The 19466-nt window shown below is 36.3% G+C and overlaps 1 non-coding gene across 1 annotated transcript; it reads left to right on the top strand.

Moving 5' to 3' along the window:
• The first annotated feature begins 19359 nt into the window (after positions 1–19359).
• Positions 19360–19466, top strand: LOC128294924 (small nucleolar RNA R71). The gene has a single exon (XR_008285231.1). It is a non-coding gene; the product is annotated as a small nucleolar RNA R71 (small nucleolar RNA).

Raw genomic sequence — 19466 nt, 5'->3', positions numbered from 1 at the left:
ATATATTGCGATATGTAAGAGATCGTAAATATCCAGCACAGGCATCCGAAAATGACAAACGAATCCTGAGAAGTTAGCTTGTGACTATGTTTTGGACGGGGATATTCTGTACAAGAGAAGAAAAGACCAAGTACTTTTGAGATGTGTCGATGCTGTGGAAGCCAAGCTAATTCTAGAAGAGGTTCATGAAGGTATATGTGGTACGCATGCAAATGGGTTCACGATGGCAAGACAAATCATGAGGTTTGGCTATTACTGGGCCACTATGGAAGGAGACTGTATCAACTATGTCAAAAAATGCCATAAGTGTCAGATTTACGGGGACAAAATTCATGTACCACCCTCACCTTTACATGTCATGACGTCTCCATGGCCATTTTCCATGTGGGGCATGGATGTCATCGGACCAATATCGCCGAAAGCTTCGAATGGACATCGGTTTATTTTTGTAGTGATTGACTACTTTACAAAATGTGTAGAGGCTGTTTCTTACGCAAATGTTACCAAGTCAGCTGTAAGTCGATTTTTGAAGAAGGAAATCATTTTTCGGTATGGAATGCCTGAGAGGATCATATCCGACAATGCATTGAATTTGAACAACAAAATGATAACAGACCAGTTCAAAATCAAGCATCACAACTCTTCACCCTATCGTCCAAAGATGAATGGGGCAGTGGAGGCTGCCAATAAGAACATTAAGAAAATAATGGGAAAGATGACTGAGACTTATAGGGATTGGCATGAAAAGCTACCGTTTGCACTCTTGTCTTATCGAACATCTGTTAGAACTTTTACTGGGGCAACTCCGTTCTCGTTAGTTTACGGGATGGAAGCAGTTTTACCTATTGAAGTGGAAATACCTTCTCTCTGAATTTTAACAGAGATAAGGTTAGATGAAGCTGAATGGGTTCAGTCTCGATATGACCAGCTAAACTTGATTGAGGAAAAGAGGCTGAAGGCTATCCGACATGGTCAGATGTACCAGAAGCGTATGATGCGAGCTTATGATAAAAAGGTTCGTCCAAGGGAATTCCATGAGGGGGACCTTGTGCTAAAGAAAATCCTTCCCATTTAGAAGGACTTTAGAGGAAAATGGATGCCAAATTGGGAGGGGCCATACGTCGTGAAGAAGGCTTTTTCTGGTGGTGCATTGATTTTGACAGAAATGGATAGAAAGAGCCTACCCAATTCGGTGAACTCAGACTTAGTCAAAAAGTACTTTGTCTAAAAGCGAAAAGAATCCAAGGTGAAAACCCGCAAAGGGCGCCTTGAATTTTGAAAAAAAAAATGGAGAGGCCAAGGTGAAAACCCACATAAGGCACCTTCTGACCAAAGGGATTTTGAGTTGAAAACCCGAAAGGGCAGCTCAAATTTTGAAGGGCACACAGCAACCTCGCTTGACAGAGAGTGAGGCACAGCGTACATTGGGGCATCAACAAAGTACTTTGGATCTTTTAAACACATGTCGAACTCAAGAAAGACTTCGGGGAACTAATGTATAGATGCTCAAGCGGCGATATTTAGAGCATCTGATTTTTATCCTGTTTGCTATCTTTAGATTCTATTTCTTCTTAAAGATATGCTATCAGACTTATTTCCTTTGTATTGTTAACAATTCAAATCCAATTATTCTCAAAGATTTACTCATCTTCCGATATTTTTAAAGTATGTTGCATTGAAATAATGATAGATAAACTAAAATATTTTCACAAACGAAGTTTTGCACATTACTTTGGAATTTCTAGATAATACAAGAAACTAAAACAGGACAATTGTTCGAGAAATTCAAGTAGGTAAGGGACGAAGGAACTCGAGGGATTTCTTTCTTCCAGCCCAAAAAGAAATGGATGATTCAATTCTTACAGACATCCTCAGTAGATCATAGCATTGGAGGAAGGCCTACAAGCTAAGTAAGAACAAAATTTTGAGAAAGACAAATGAAGGAATGAATAATGACACCTGAGATAGGGGTCATATTTATAGCACTTTGCATCATAACATGTTAAGGACATTCGACTCATTTCAGTCATATCATACTTAGGCATAGGCACTTACTCATCTTACAGGTCATGTCCTCTAGGGGATAATGAAGATCAAAGATTTCAACATGGCATCCCTGTGCTTATGGGAAATAAATTGAAGACAACAGATCTAGACTTCAGACATTTATGCTGAAGCAGATCCAAGATGATTTGGTATTCTTGTGTTTACAAGAAACAAATCGAGGACATAGCAGATTTGACTCTCAGACGTTCTTAAATATAGCAGATCTAACCTTCAGATGTTTATACTGAAGCAGATCCAAGATGATTTGGTATTCTTGTGTTTACAAGGAACAAATCGAGGACATTGTAGATATGACTCTCAAATGTTCTCAAACAAACTCAAAATGGTTTGGCATCCTTGTGCTTATAAGGAACAAATCAAAGACATTGCAGATATGACTCTCAAATGTTCTTAAACAGACTCAAGATGGTTTGGCATCCTTGTGCTTACAAGGAACAAATCGAGGACATCGCAGATATGACTCTCAAATGTTCTCAAACAAACTCAAGATGGTTTGGCATCCTTGTGCTTACAAGGGACAAATCGAGGACATAGCAGATTTGATTCTCAGACGTTCTCAGATATAGCAGATCTAACCTTCAGATGTTTATACTGAAGTAGATCCAAGATGATTTGGTATTCTTGTGTTTACAAGGAACAAATCGAGGACATAGCAGATATAACTCTCAAAAGTTTTCAAATAGATCAAAGACGGTTTGGCATCCTTGTGTTTACAAGGAACAAATCGAGGACATAGTAGATATGATTCTCAAAAGTTCTCAAATAGATCAAGATGATTTGGCATCTCTACAAATCGAAGAAGCAAATTTTGCGGGGAGCAGATTGAAAATTCAAGGTTCGGAGAGCCCGGGCAAAGTTGGCTTTTTTATATCTTTGCTTTATTCCTGTTATACAGCAATGAGCAAAGAGGGGCAGCTGTAATACCTCAATTTTGCCCGGCCCATTGGAAGCCAAGGCATAATCCAAAATTTCAAAATATAAATAAAAGTCTCTTAACAGTCCTTTACCCAAATACAAAAGCCTAAATGGTAGGCCCAAATACAAGAGACCTTACCCAGTTACAATAACCAGCAGGCCCACCATTACATCCTACCCAGATACACTAAACCTAAGACCCATTACAACAAACCCAAGTGGACCCAGGACAAAAGGGGCCCAAGTGGCCCAGCTTGTTACACCAAGGCATGAAACCCTAGGGTTTCTGCCTTTCTCCTTGCGCCGCAAACAGAAGGTTCCAGAAGCCAAGCCTCATGACTCTTCAGCTCCTGCTGTTCCAGCTACCCCATCAAGGCCATGATTCCAGGCCCCAAGTCACGCCGAGATCAACGGCACCAGTGGACCATCGTCAAGCCTTTGCCATTGCCGGATTTTTCGCAAATACCTGCAAGACAAGACAAAAGACACAAAGCAGAGAAGGAAACACAGCAGATACATAGAGCAAGAAAAAGGAAACTAAAAAGTATCTCAGAAAATCAAGGTCAAAGATACAGTGAGCAAGAAATAGAAAGAAATCAAAGATTTCTTTCCCAATTTTTGGAATAAATAGTGGCTATAAAAGCCCGAAAAACCAATGTAATAGGGGGATTTTTTTTAAGAGAACAGAAAGTATACTGACATTCATTCAGAGAAATACAAACAATCCCTAAAAGGTGATTTAATTGTACCTTGTTCTTATTTTAGCATGCATATATAAATCATTCTAAGCAGAGATTGTTGGGTTTTAAAAAAAGAAGGAAAGTTACCTATATTACGCTGGAAAAGGGAAGGGTTTTTATCCCTCCGACCACCATGCATGGCGGTGCGTAGGCGCGTGGGAACCAGTGGACGGAGGTTCTACGGAACTCCGATGGCCAGCCCCTAGTCCTCTTCAGAGGATTCTATTTTTTTTTTAAACGATATTCAAAATGATTTTTAAGCCTTAGTTTTGGCTTATATAGCCATAACAAAATGACATCGTTTTAGCTTAGTCTGATAAGCTTAAAACGACGACGTTTTAAGACCTCAGGATCCGCGTGTTGACCCGATTACCCGAAAAGGATCCGTGTGTTTTCTATTATTGGGATAATCTTCTAATCGGTCCCCCTACATTTTCAATCTTTTTAATTTTATTTATTTTTATTTTAATTTGGGCCCTGGACTTTATATTTGTTTTGATTTAGTCCTAAACGACCTTTAAATTCGGTTCTACAGAACGCAGTCGTTTTGGGATTAGGGTTTAAATTACCCAATGAGTCCCTCGACTTTCAATTTGTGTTTTGATTAAATCCAAATTTTTTACTATTTTGCAAATTAGCTTCGTAATTTTATTTAAATTCAATTTTAACCCTTTCTTTTCATTTTATTTTCTTTATATAATTTATTTATTATAAAAATATACTTATATTATTGCTAAAATACTATTTATATATTTATAAAACTTTTATTTATTACACATTGTTTACCTATACGTATATTTATATTTTATTTTATTATATAACATTTATTATGTTTTATTTTTATATTACTTATTATTTTATATATATATATATCACATATTACCAATTATACTATTTATGTTATATCATATATATATTATTTAGAACTTGTAAATTGTTATTATCAAAACATATTTTAAACTCATATTATATACACATTTCATTATTTATTTATTTATTTATTTATTATATATTATTTCATTTTAAATTAATATTGTTATATTATGAATTCTCTTATATACTCTTAAACCAATATATTACCATATAATTATTATTCTTTTGTAAATATTCTTGTTATTATATTATATATTATATATTAGATACTATTTTAAAATGGATATGAAATATCTTGTTTTTAACCGTATGTATATTTTGTTAGCAATCAATCATTTTTATTAGTTCTTCTATATGTTTTGTATTGTATGTATCATGTATGTGTTAAATTTTTTATTTATAATTATATGCATATTGACATTACATTTATTCTATTTGTATATCATGCATTATTTGATTATATTTGTTTTTATATCATGCATCATTTAAATATTATCTCATATGTTTATATATCTTGTTTATTCATGCTATATATCTTTGTTTGCATTTTTTTGCTTTATATGTATTATTCTTTATATCGTAGTATTCATTTTTTATTTACCTAGTACAATAATATATTATTATGATTTATAATGCAATACAATTCTCCACGCATCATCTTTAAAAAGACAAGTCTCCAAAATTTTCAAAAAATATAAAGGCAATACTTGGTGTTTGGAAATTTCAAAAAAGTAGTGCTAGTCACAAACTAGGCCTAAGCCCTATTCCAGAGTCAGTAACAGTTCTCAGTTGGGGCCCTAGTCCCTCTTGGTAACTATCCAGTCAGATAGTAGCAACCATATATACAAAATCCTCTTAGGAACAAGTGCCTTTCAATCAATCAGTCGTTCGCAAATAGTCAATCAGACATACCAGACCATAGTACAATCAATTCATCCACAGTAATACATCCAGTCAATCAGATTCAATGAAATGCATGTGAGTACAGATGAGTTACAAAATGCACCCACCCATCTAGCCAACACACCTCTCCGTCCAACCCTGCACTTACTATAGGGATTTAATCAACCCACCCATCCCTACACTCCAAGTAGGACCTCGAAAAGCCCATCTAACCCTGCACTTCATATGATGTTATCCCGGGTTACCCGGTAACGATGATCCTTAGCATTTTCCACGACCCTCAGGGTATTCAGACTACCCTCGACCCTCTGAGAATTCGGGCTATCAGTATGCAGATAAACTTTCAGTCACGTAAATTACGCAGCAAAGCTAGCGTATAGGCTGTATTGTGCAATGCGGTGAACCGCGGTACAGACATGCAGTATGAACTGATAGATCAAATGAAAGTATGTAGCGTAGCTAACGTACGTGTGGTATGTCCCAACCCCAAAATGGTTTATGCAAATGGATGTATGCAAATGTATGAATGCAAATGTACCAACTCAGAATACAATTCCAGATAGTCACTCAGAAGCAGTCATTTAAAAATGGTCAATCACATTTAGTCAGTCAAAAAGATGTACACTCATGTATTCCATATCAGTAACAGATTATTCGCGCAATCAAACACGAGTATCATACAAATCCAACCCAATTCAGAGTAACGATTACCCTCAGTCAATCTTAGTTGAAAGTATGAACATATTGATTCGCGATTGTAATCAAATTGACTTAAATTCAGAATTTGGCGAGTTTGGGCCACACGTCCGTGTGCTCCAGTCGTGTGGAGTAATCCTGGCCGTGTGGGGATCCAAACGCCCATGTGAGGGGGTAACACATGGCCGTGTGATAGAGACACACGCCCGTATGGTGCAGGGGCATGGTCGTGTAAACAGGCCATGTAACTCACTGTTCAATATCACTTATATTAGGTATAGGGTAGACATGGCCGTGTGAAGGTGTCACACACCTATGTAGCCATCAGTCATGGCTGTGTGTCTCGTAACACACGCCCGTGTTTAATCCCTAGGCCCCAAATCAGACACACGGCCACGTGTCCTGAAATACACGCCCGTGTAGAAGCCTTAATTTCCTAAATCAATCACACGATCGTATGGCTAGGCCGTGTGACATCCAAAATTGGCTGAAACCTTATTCCCAAATCCACACGGCTGTGTGCCTAGGCACGTGCCTGTGTGGCCATCGAAAAAGCCACGAATCCTCTCTGAAATAGCCCTAAAAATACTATTTCCAGCCCTAAGAACACTTTCCAAATCACATTAGATAAAAAATATGCAAAATCCTACACATTTCAAGCATAAAAACAACGATATTCCATCCTCAATATTCACAAAGTTGAATTTGGATTTGCAATTAAAAAGGAAAAAGGTTGGGAACCCACACCTACTTCGACGACGAGCGAACTTCTAGCGATTGAAGACAACACATTCTTTTTGAATCACTTTTAAAAAAAAAGTAGAAAAATAATAGTGAGAGAAAATAGGAGATAAAGAAAACGTGAAAACCCAAAAAAATAAAGAATAAAAATAAAAATAAAAATAAATGAAAAAGTATAAATTCTCATCAATTAAAAACTTAAACTAAATTATCAAATTAAAAAAAATTAAAAATAGTTCCACAAAACGCCCACAAGAAGGTTTGATCCCAGAACCTCAGGGTACACAAACATTCACTTCACCACCAAACCAGCAGGCCCATTCTTTCACTTAATCGCACAACTAACTACATATGTGCGAACTTTTCATTGTCCTTATGCTCAAGACCCAATACTTCTAGGCACAAAATTTGAGGCGTTATAGCATCTGTCTATGGGTTCTGACTGTAAGATTTGTTAACTATTTTCTATCGTTTGAACAGCATTTGTGCTGAGCATTTGTGTGAACTTGGTGTGCTCTGATTTTTAAGTTCTGTTGGGACGTTAGTTCCAAGTGTGCTTTCTAACGCTGTGGGTAACTGAAAATCTGATGTGCTACTGATTTGAATTTTGTACTTCTGTGATTTGTCTTGATTCGGAATCACACTGAGCTTGAGTAGCTCACCCCCTCTTAGTGTTTCCTTTTCAGGTACACTTCTGTTCTCTACGGCTAGACTCGGCAAGTCGAAAGTCTCAGAAGCATCAGCTTTTTCTTTAACTGGTAAATAAAGCATTTCTTTATATCTGAGTTTATGTAAATGGATTTGGATTGTAATTTTTGTTTAAATACTGTGGTATCAAATGTTTTGAACTATATTACTTGGCATTGAATATTGGGATTTGATAATTGAGGTTTTGTGACTAAAATTTTACTTTGATCACTTCAGTGATCAATGTGACATCCGAAATTTGGTCCAAACTTTTAGGCTGGGTTTAGGGTGTTACATAACCACTGCATCACTTTTAGATCTGCGTACGACACTGAAACTTAATCAATCAACATAACTACCTAAGTTGAACACAACTTAAAAAACCGTTGCTCAAATCGACCATTAGGCCCAAAGCATTAGGCATTTGGCCCTTGCAACAGTACGCACAACCAGTCTAAAAACTGGAACATTTAGATACTTACAAGAAGAAAAAGTGCCTCCTAAAGTACTTAACTCACCGGAGGAGTAATCGTCACACGATCTTTACCTACAGAAATCCCAAAAATGATTACAATAGAAGATATAGACCTAAACAAAACCACCCATGCTTAACATGAAGGAAGGATACATAACATACAATAAGGAAGAAAAAGAATATATGATACTCACACCCAGACGGGAAATACTCACTACTTGATCGATATCCGACACAGAAGATGGCACAATAGCAACGACGACACCACATAAAAAATAAGGGAGAAAATAAAACTGTAGTAAAGGGGCAACGACAAAAGATGGATCAAAGTAGGGAAAAGGCAATAAAACTAAGGTTTTCCAATGGAGAAATATGAAAAATGTAGTAAAAGGGAAAGAAAACCAGAAGGAAAGGTGTTAGCAAGGAAAAACCTCAGTAAACGGAAAATTGGAAACAAAATGAGGGTAAAAGGGGAAGTTAGAGAGTAAAGGACATGCGGGAAGGCAAGAGTGGAAAGTGGAGGAGAGGAACGACAATTTGGGAGTATAGCTAAGACCTTACTGCTCAATCAGCAAGCTCGTTCTTGTTAACAATTCACGAAAAATAAAAGATAAGAAAGATGATCAAAATAGGGATTGAGACAAAAACAATAAAACTTCCAAGCAAGAGAATCAAACACAGAACCTCACACACCCACAATATCACACTTAACCACTAAACTAGATCAATTACTTGATATAAATAGCAATTCAAAATAAATGAAAACTTTGGTAACTCAATTCATATCATAATCTCATTATCAAATCATTGATTTGGTATCTCAATTCCAATTGAGAAATGGTTACCCTATTAATTTTTCAGGCAAATTCGAAGTAGTATATTACGCCCAGCGCTGGTCGGTAAAACCAGATTAATTACTTTTCTCGAACAATTAATAGGGTAATCATTTTTCAATTTCATTTATATCATTAAATCATTGATTCACACATGTGGTAGAATAGTTCATCACAATATAGATTCAATTTCACTATTGTATTAATATACAACATTTTCAAAGCTATTCAATTTAGTCCTTATAGTAACAACTAATCTAAATCTATTCAATTTCTCTCCTACTCGGTTTGAAGGCTTGAAGAAGATGAAATCTTCTTACTCATTCCACCATGTTCTTTATCATTTTCTTTATTTTATGATTTGTTTTATAATTTAATTAATTAAATTAAAATTTTATATCACATATTTATACATTTTTCCACTTACACGTCCACTTAAGTATTGAGAAAGTATAATTGCCTTCTTAATCTTACTTCTTCTAACCTTCCCAACTCGGCCTACACGTTAAGCCCGAACTCAAAAGATCACATTAGCTACTGAAATGATCCAGTAAGCTATCAGAATTTTTAAAATAGTTATTTTAAAACATTTGTTTAATTTAGTAGGAAACTTAGATAAATACCAATTTATTTAGTACTCAAAATCTTCACTGCAACTTGGCAGCAAAAAATGAGATTTATTTGTTTTTAATAAAAACTGAGGTTCATCATAACAAATTAATAATCATAACTTGATATCCTAAAATTTAAATCAAATGTCATTTAACATAAAAACTCAAACCCTAAGTCCTATGCCACAGTTTGGAATAAAATAGTACAATCTTTTACTAATAAAAAAAAAGGAAAAAAGCCAAGTATTGAGCCTAAATAATTCTTTAAGTAAAAACTGAGCATAGACCCTTCGGAGGTCACGTCCTCGTCCTAGCCTGGTGAGTTATCTCTAAGGATGGAAATAAATGGGGGAGTGAGCTATGATGATTCGTGTGAGTTCATTCATAAGAAAACTAGTGCAAATAGATAGTACGACAAATTAAATAATAAAACAATGAATAGTCACATTTGTCTAGCAGTTCAGAGTCTCGGTTTTCAAATTAACCATCATTAGTATCATAGATTTTATATTTAACCCTTTTTATTTTTCCCTCCATTTAAAAAATATATATCTCACCTTTCACTAAAAATGCTTGATTTCACCTTTACCTTTTTCTAGGGAATTTAGAAAAATCAATCAATCTTAATAGATGATAATCAAAAGAGCAGTTGAGTTTATAACTTAAACAAATTTTATTTAATTTATTCAATGTTTATTTTTCATCATATGTTGGAGATACAAAGGATTTGAAACACAAGAAAAAGAAAACTACTACAAAAGTTTTACTTCGACACATAATTTTTAAATCTTATATATAGTCTTCAAGTTCTTGTTCCAGTTCAACATCTTCATAACTCTAACATGTTTAAGAGAGAAACCCTACAATTTAATTAACCCAAAAAAATAATGAAAAAAGAAAGATAATTTATATATATAAGCCAAATAAAATTGGGTTTTTCTATGTGTGTGCGTGTGTTCGGTTCCATGGGATTTTCACCTTTGATTAATTATAATTAAGTATCAAGGCAAATGATGTTCATTTTCTTCTACTCAAACAAGACTTCATGGTTGCAGTAGTACATATGCCCAGTTGGATCATAGTGATACTGCATCAACATCACCACCATCATTATTATCATCTTAATATTTGCATAATTGTATGTAGTACGAAGGAAACAATGGTGGTTTGATATACCTTATAGATTCTACCAAGGCCCTTACGACCAGATGGAACATAACGCTCTTCGACAACCCATCCAGGGAGCAACCAGTCATAGGGAGCATCGGTGTTGTCAAAATACTTGACGAAGACACTTAGTGACATCCTATTGCCCCATTTCTCATCCTGCTCTTTCACCACCTTCAAGTTGGCTAGTGTCAATGGCGACTACTCCTTAGCTTGTTGCTGATGTGTTGTTGCTGCTACTACTGGTGGTGGTCTCTCCCACTTCCTCTTCCTCGAGTTGGAGCTCGACTCACCACTCTCCCCCTCCATCTCTGTGCTAAAACCTACAATGCTTATTGTTTTGTATGAACCTTCTCATTTCTCATCATCTATATATAGCCCCAGCTAGGGTTGTTAATTTTGCAATTTTGCAAACTTGCCTCTCATTTTCCTCTTTTCTTTTGCATTTATCCCTTATGGTATTGAATCATTTTTTTCTAAATTTTTTGAGCATATTTTTTTTTATAAAAAGATTTGGTTTATTCTATTGGTTATACAATTATTCTCAAATAAGGTTAAAAAGTAAGTGGTGAGCCAAAACCAATATATAGACCATTAATAAAACAAATCCACATTAGATTTTTACGTCATACTTATACTTAAAATAAAATATTAAAAAGGCAAGTGACACGAAATTTACCTATAATAATTGAGACAAATCATTGGTTTAATTTTGTAATATAATATATATTTTGTTTTAATTAAGAATATTATTTTATTTTTATATATTCAATGATAGAAAGTCATAAAAACTACACATGAGTTTTGGTCCAATATAAAATTTGATACATGAATTTTGATTTTGTACAATTATACATAATTTTTTATTCTGATTTTGAATTTTGATTTGAAAGCGATGTTCGCTCGACTTAGTCTGTTTGAGGATGGGAGTTTGTTAGCTGATTTGCAAGTTAAGTCAACTTAGATTGATCAAATTTGGGATAAATAGTTGGAGGATGAGTCTCTGGGTTTGCGATTTCGTCATATTAAGAGTGGTGGTACCTCAGATTTTAGGCTGAATAATAAGGGTGTTCAGTGTTTCCGATGTCAAATCTGTATACCGAGTGATTCTAATGGTCGTAAAACTAATTAAAAATTTGACTTAAGGCAAGCGCACCTATCGAACAGTAGTACCGTTATGGTGAGACCGGAAATATCGTATCCACAAAGACTAAAAGTACTAGTAATTACTATATTTTTATTATCTAACCTAAGAATTAAAGGGTGTTCTTAAACTAAAATAATTTTCTAATTTAACTAAGATTACGACAGAGATGAAAGTTGGAAAATACTTTAGAAAAACCAATGGAGAAGACAATACCCAAGAAAGAATCTACCTAGACTTCACTTATTACCTTTGACTTAGACAATTTATTCACTTGACTTATTCCATAGGAATCCCTAATTTCTGTTAACCTCCCTTTTGAAACTAAAAACAACTGACTCTAGGTTGATTAATTGAAATCTCTTTCTAATTAAAACCCCTATTGTCGCATTAACTTGATCTATGGATTCCCTAATTAGATTTGACTCTAATCCGACATATTTATGTCGTCCTATCTCTAGGATTGTATGCAACTCTGCTTAATTATGATTGATCTACTCTTAAACAGGGACTTTGACTTTTGCTCCATAGAATAAGCACATCAAAAACCTGAATTAATATCATAGAAAATTAAAGCAAAAATTAAGACTCACAATTAAGAATAAGAACAAGTATTTATCATATAAATCAAAGAGTAATAAGATTCATCTTAGGTTTCATCTCCCTTAGGTATTTTAGGGAGTTTAGTTCATAATAATAATGGAAAACATCTCAAAGTTTGGAAAAGAACAAAACATAAAGAAACCCAAAGAACTTCTAGGAAATTGGATGGAAATCTTCAGTCTTGATGTAAATCCTGGCTCCGAGGTGATTCCAATGGCAGTTCTCGAATATTTTCTACCTCCAACTCTGCGTGTCCCCCCTCATCCTCTTCTAGGGTGTTTATATAGGCTTTAGAATGCTTCAAAACCCTTAAAAGTGGCCTTTTCTGAGTAGAACTAGACTTGGGCTCGACAGGGACACAGCCGTGTGGCACGCCTATGTGCAAGTGCTCAAACCGTATGCAATTCTGAATTGGATTAATGTTAACACGGCCATGACACACGAGCGTGTGGCCTACCCATGTACCTTACACGGGCGTGTGTTTTACCCGTAAGGACGTGCCTAGGCCATGTAAAACACTGATTTAGGCCCAATTTGTCCGTTTTTGGCCCGTTTCTTGCTCTTTTTGCTATCCTAAGCTCTCCTGATTATAAAACATGAAATTAAAGGTTTAGGAGCATCGAATTCACTAAAACCAAGGAAAATCATTCATAAATATGCCAAGCATGGGGTAAAAATATGTATAAATTATAGTTTATCAAATATCCCCACACTTAAGCATTTGGTTGTCCCCAAGCAAAATCCTCAACTCACAATCAAAATAAATTCTTCTTAACTTATAATTCTTATCAATAATGTTCTAAATAATTCACAAGTAACCATACATTAAAAATTTAACTAAAAGAATATTAAATTTTCAAATACTCAAAGTTGAGCATTTTAATCATAAAATTATAGGCACCCCCCTTTGTCTAAGTAATTATCTTTAATTCCAAATTGACAGGAGTTGACATTCTCACTAAAGATTCACTCAAATCACTCAATGTGTTTAAGGTTCAATGATTAAGCACTCATTAGTCAAACATGAAAAGTTATTACCATAAACTTGCATGAAAATCAAATTTCCTCCACCATAAATGAGATGATACACAAATCAAAAGGTCTTTGAAGGGTTGTAACGGGGCTTTAGGTTAAATGTGTGGATAAAGGCTGAAAAAGATGGTTAGAATCAAGATTAAATTGATAAATTACCTAACTGAAAAAAAATAACTGACTTCAATTGAATAAACATGAGCTTCTTTTCAGAATATGGATTTAAATACTAAAGCTCAAAAACAAAGAATTAATACTAATATGTATGTATGTATGTTTTTTTTAAGAACAAGTACAAGTATAAGAGAGAATAATATAATTTGAATGAAAGAACATAGTTAGAAAATTAACCAAATCAAATCTCGACAAAAATGGGAATCAATAAAATGGGAAAATTCTCAATGAATCAAAAAGTATGATATAGGGGTTAAAATTTATGGTAAAGTAAAAAAAAGTTTGTTAAGCTCAAAGGGGTTTACTAAAGGGTTAATTATGAGGGTAGGCTTTTTATGGGGTACATGGCTAAAACCTAAGTGCCTTTATCATTTTCGAATATCAAATCAAAGGTGTGCTCTCGACATGTTTAATCAATACAAGTTCTAGAATAACAAATCAATCTTGACACGCTCATAACCAATAAAATCAGAGAGCAAGAAAGATATATGCTCTAAAAGGATCAAAATCTCACAAAAATTATGGGTATTTAATGTCAATCCTGTAAATTCAAAACTTTAAGATAATACCTCAATTCAGGGACACAACCTAGCAATTTTAATTCTCAAAAATTTCAACTTATCATACTCGATTCTCTAATGTCTTAAAGTTTAAATAATCAATGCATAGTCACTTATGATTTAATTCAAAACAATTCAATAAAAATTATAGATCAATCAAAATTTACTCCAATAATGATATCAGAAAATTATTTGAGAACAAGATAAAAATTCAGGGATTTTCAGATAATAACATAGATAACCTCCCCATACTTAAGATGTACATTGTCCTCAATATACAATGATATTTAATAACAATATACGCATAATATCAGAAGAGAAAGAGAGAAGCGAAACTGCCCTGAATATTTGGATGAGATCCATGGAGTAGCGGGAGCAAGAATTGTAGAGAAAGCCGAACAAAAGGAATGATTCTGAGGTACTAATAAGAAAATGAACACCACTGTGGAAGAGAATTAAGGGTGAATTCAATAATAATCATAAAGATAAGCAGGGTAGAAAAATATAAAACATAACTCTTCAAAAAGACATAAGATATAAAGGTGGTGGAAAATCTGTCGGAGAGTGGCATCGATGCTGTTGAATCACTCGAAACACTACTCTTCAAAGCGAGTGAATCGCTCGGATAAATCTGTAAAAGTGGCAGCAGGAGATTGGTGACGCGGCAGTGGTGGTGGGGTTGGGTCCTCGTGAGGGGGAGGGACATCGTTAGTAATGTCCTCTGGCACATCCTGGTTAGCAGAGTGGACGAGTCTGTACTGAGGTAGGTCGACTCCACGGCGTCACTCTATCATCCGGATGTGGATCATACTGGAAATTCCCTACGGAGACATTTGGCCAACTAATGTGAATGTCGATGACATATCTGGAGTGTCGAAAAGGTCGAAATATCGAGCGAGGCGAGTCACGTAAGGGCCAAGGCAGATGGGGCCCCTCCTATGGCGATCCGTCTGGTGGCAAAAGACAAGGGCGATAAAATATGCTAAGTCAAATACATGGCCAATCACCATGCTCCATAGGAAGTATGCGTTGGTGGTGCTAACTACTCCGGTGCTCTCTCTCCTCCCAGTCAAAGTGTGAGCCAAGATGGCATGAATGTAGCATAGTGCTGGAAGGAGAGAGGTCGCCTTTGAGTGATTCGCGTCATAGAGAACCGTGCTCGTCGTAAGGTCGATCCAACAGCAAGAAGGAAAATAGTGTATGTGTCGGTGAAGCTGTATAAAATTCTCTGAAGCTATGATCTCTTCCGTGTAGAGGCCCAAAGCAGCTCCAAACTCGGGTACACTCATATGCCTAACATGTGTGTTCATCACGTGCTGCAGGTGAAAACTAGTGCAGAACTCTAATGTCAGTTCTGAATATGTGGGCTCAATGATTGCAAAGAACCGATCCCATGGGGCGATATCGAGATGGAATCGAACGAGGTGAGCAAGTTGGACCTGCTCCAAAGCGGCCCAGTCAATACATCGGCCCACTCCCAATGGTCGTACACGTAGAAGCTGAAACAGATCGTCCTATGGCCTGGAGGAGAACCGAAGTAGCGGGTGACGGGTTTCAGTCGAAGCACTCGATGAAGTTGTGCCAGGACCTTTCCGCTTCTTCGAATCGGGAACAACAATTTTCTTGCCTCGTGTGTTTGTCAGTATAGGTCTACAAAAATAAAAAGTGGAATTAAATAAATAAATAAATAAAAATTGCAAATAATTTTAATATTAATCTATTCCTAAGATAGCATATTCAAATAGTAAAACATGCAAAATTCGAAGGAAATAACAAATGACAAATAATTTAATTGTAAGATGTAGAATTCAGTCCTAAAATGAATAATAAGTAATATGTTGATAAATGGGTAATATAAGTCAACATACTCTTTGCATTAGCAGGTGATGGATATGACCAAAATGATGAACTAAATATGGATCGTTTGTCTGGCAGTAGCAATGTAAACATAATTAACCTCAACTATTCTGTAACAAGCAAAATTAAAATTCAGACAAAACTTAAAATAACTGAAATGCATAATAAAACAAAACTAAAATAAATAAAAATATAACAGAAATAGAAATACAATCCCTAATATAATAATAATAATAATAATAATAATAATAATAATAATAATAATAATAATAATAATAATAATAATAATTGAGAGGGGTAAAAGGGGAAACCGCCAATGGTTCCCGGAGAAATGGGCTGCAGTGGTCTGGCAGTTGGAGGTAGGGAAGAAAATGGAAGAAAAGAGGAGAAAAGGAAAAAGAAAGGGAAGAGAAGAGGATCGGCCTACAGAGGGGAAGGGGCACGAGCTTGGGGACTAGGCCGTGCAGGCATGGGTTAGTTGTACGGGGAAGGGCTACTGTGCGGAGGTGGACATGGGCATAGGGACTAGGCCGTGTGGTGCGAAGAGGGGAGAGGGTGGGGAGGGAATGGGGGTTGGGGTTGGGGTAGGGGAAGAAGATGAAAATGAGGGGAAAGAAGGAAAAAAAATGAGGGGGAAGGTGCTACTGGTGTGGTTAGCCGCTGAAGGTGGCCGGAGAAGGCGGACTGAGGCGGCTAGGGTTTAGAGATTTTGGAGAAGAAGAAGAAAAAAATTAGGGCTTGAGGGGTTTAAACAGGCGCATGGCCGTGTGAGACTCGTGTTGGGCCACATGGCCGTGTCACACGCCCGTGTGGCTCGTACCCAGCCCGTGTTTATCGTAAAATTTTGTTGCCTACTCGTCACACAGCCTGAGGACACGCACGTGTGGTCAGGCCATGTGGTGCACACGGTCACGATGTACAGCCGTGTACCAAGTCCTTCGTTTCTCCCACGCCCATGTGGTATACCACACGCTCATGTGTCTGAACACATGGCTGTGTGCTTTGCCCGTGTGGCTCCCTACCTTATTTAAAATTTAAAAAATTAGTTCAAGTTTTCACACAACCTAGGAACGCTAGTGTGTCCAGGTCGTGTGCTTCACACGGCCGTGTCGCACGGCCGTGTGGCTCGATACTTGGGAAATTTTTAGCCGTGTGGGCCACTGTACCTGCACAAAAACACTAAAAATAGCTAAAATAAACTAGTTAGTGATGTTAGTGCTCGGTTTGCCTCCCGAGAAGCGCTTATTTAGAGTCTAAGCACGACTTACCTCTCATTCGCATGATTACGATGGATTGAGGAGTTGACACTCCTCACTTCTGCTATCAGTTTTACTAAAAAAAGGTCTAAGTGGAGTATTATTTACCTTAAAAGTTCTGAATTTAGTATGTGTTACCTAGACTGTACCATGTGGGAAAATTCTTGTTACCGTGAAGAGAGACGCTACGTCTGTATTGTGCTCTAAAGTATCAAATCAGGGGTCCTTTATATCTAACAAAACTTTTTCCCCGACCTTAAATTGCGTTGTTTCATCCCTACGCTCATCATGGTGTCGCTTGGATTCATTGTGTGCTTTTGGTTTGCCCTTGACATGTGTTTGCCATTCATCTAGTTCATCGATCTGAAGCCTTTGTTCTTCGTGAGTCGCTCTATTTTTGTGGCATAGATTAGAATGAGGCTCCAACACGATCTTCCTAGGGGATTCCTGCAAAGAAGTTTGAGTTGTAACATTATTTAAGTTAACCAAACTTAAACAATCATCTCGATTACTAGATATTTTAGTAGCATCACAAGCTTGGAAAGTAATCGTGTCATTGCCTACACGAAGTATCAGTTCACCTGTGTCAACATCAATGATAGTCCTAGCAGTTTCTAAAAAAAGTCATCCTAAAATCAATGGTACGTCACTATCCTCATCCATGTCTAAGACAACAAAGTCAACTGGGAATATAAATTTATCAATTTTAACAAGCACGTCTTCAATAATACCCTTAGGAAATCTAATTGTTTTATCTACCAATTGAATGCTTATCCTAGTTTGTTTGGGTTTCCCAAGACTGAGTTTTTTAAACACTTTATAGGGCATGACATTAATACTTGCCTCTAAATCAGCCAAAGCATTGTTAAAATTTAAACTACCAATTAAGCAAGGAATCGTAAAACTCCCTGGATCTTTCAATTTGTTGGGTAGCTTATTCTGTAGAATGGCTGAGCAAACTGCGTTCAACTCCACAGGCGACGCCTCATCCAACTTCCGCTTATTTGCTAAAAGCTCCTTTAAAAATTTAACTGCGTTTGGCATCTGCGAAAGAGCTTCAATAAACGGTAAGTTAATATGTAATTTCTTTAATAATTTAAGGAATTTACCAAATTGTTCATCCGTGTGGTCTTTCCTTGTTGCACTGGGGTATGGCACACGAGGTTTATATTCTCTACTTACCGGTTTTTGCTCACTATGGTCCACCTTGTCCTTACCGTTACCTACCACAATTCCATGCCTTAGTTCTGGTTCAGATTCAACTAACCCTTCTTCATCTCGCACAGTAATCGCATTAAGCTGCTTCTTTGGATTAGTTTCAATATTTCTTGGCAAGCTACCTTGTGGTCAATCAAAAATAAACTTAGCAAGCTGTCCTATTTGAGTTTAGAGCCCTTGAATCGACGCTTATTGATTTTTAAGCGTTGTTTCAGTATTCTGAAAATAAGTTTCTGACATCGAGATAAATTTTGTTAGCATCTCCTTAGGGTTCGGCTTCTTTTCCTGCTGGTAAGGTGGTTGTTGAAAACTTGGGGGATGTTGTGGCCTTTGATTTCCTTGACCACCCCAAGAGAAATTGGGATGGTTTATCCAACCTGCATTATAAGTGTTACTGTATAGATTATTTTGAGGTCTAGAATTATTATTACCCATATAATGGACTTGTTCCTTCTCAGTGGTATGGTTGAGGGATTGATATTCTGTGTTATGTACTCCCCCATTTGAATCACACCTTATCACTGGATGTACCGAGTAGAACCATACAAACCGTCAATCTTTTTATTTAAAAGTTCTACCTGGTTAGATAGCATAGTAACCGCGTCGAGGTTGAAAACACCAATAGCTTTCATCGGCTTCGTTCTCATGACTTGCCACTGATAATTATTCAATGAAATCTCTTCAATAAATTCATAAACCTCTTCAGGTGTTTTGTTGTTCAATGTTCCATCGGCGGCTGCATCGATAAGTTGCCTTGTTGAGGGGTTCACTCCATTATAAAAAATCTGAACCTGCAACCATAGAGGTAACCCATGGTGAGAGCACCTTCTTAAAAGGTCCTTGTATCTCTTCCATGCATTGTAAAGAGTCTCTAAATCCATCTGCACAAAAAAAGAGACATCATTCCTTAGTTT

This window comes from Gossypium arboreum, chromosome 6 (assembly GCF_025698485.1).
Source record: "Gossypium arboreum isolate Shixiya-1 chromosome 6, ASM2569848v2, whole genome shotgun sequence".
Taxonomy (NCBI): domain Eukaryota; kingdom Viridiplantae; phylum Streptophyta; class Magnoliopsida; order Malvales; family Malvaceae; genus Gossypium; species Gossypium arboreum.
Note: the sequence above shows the minus strand (reverse complement) of the source record. Positions and strands in the feature narration are given on the sequence as shown.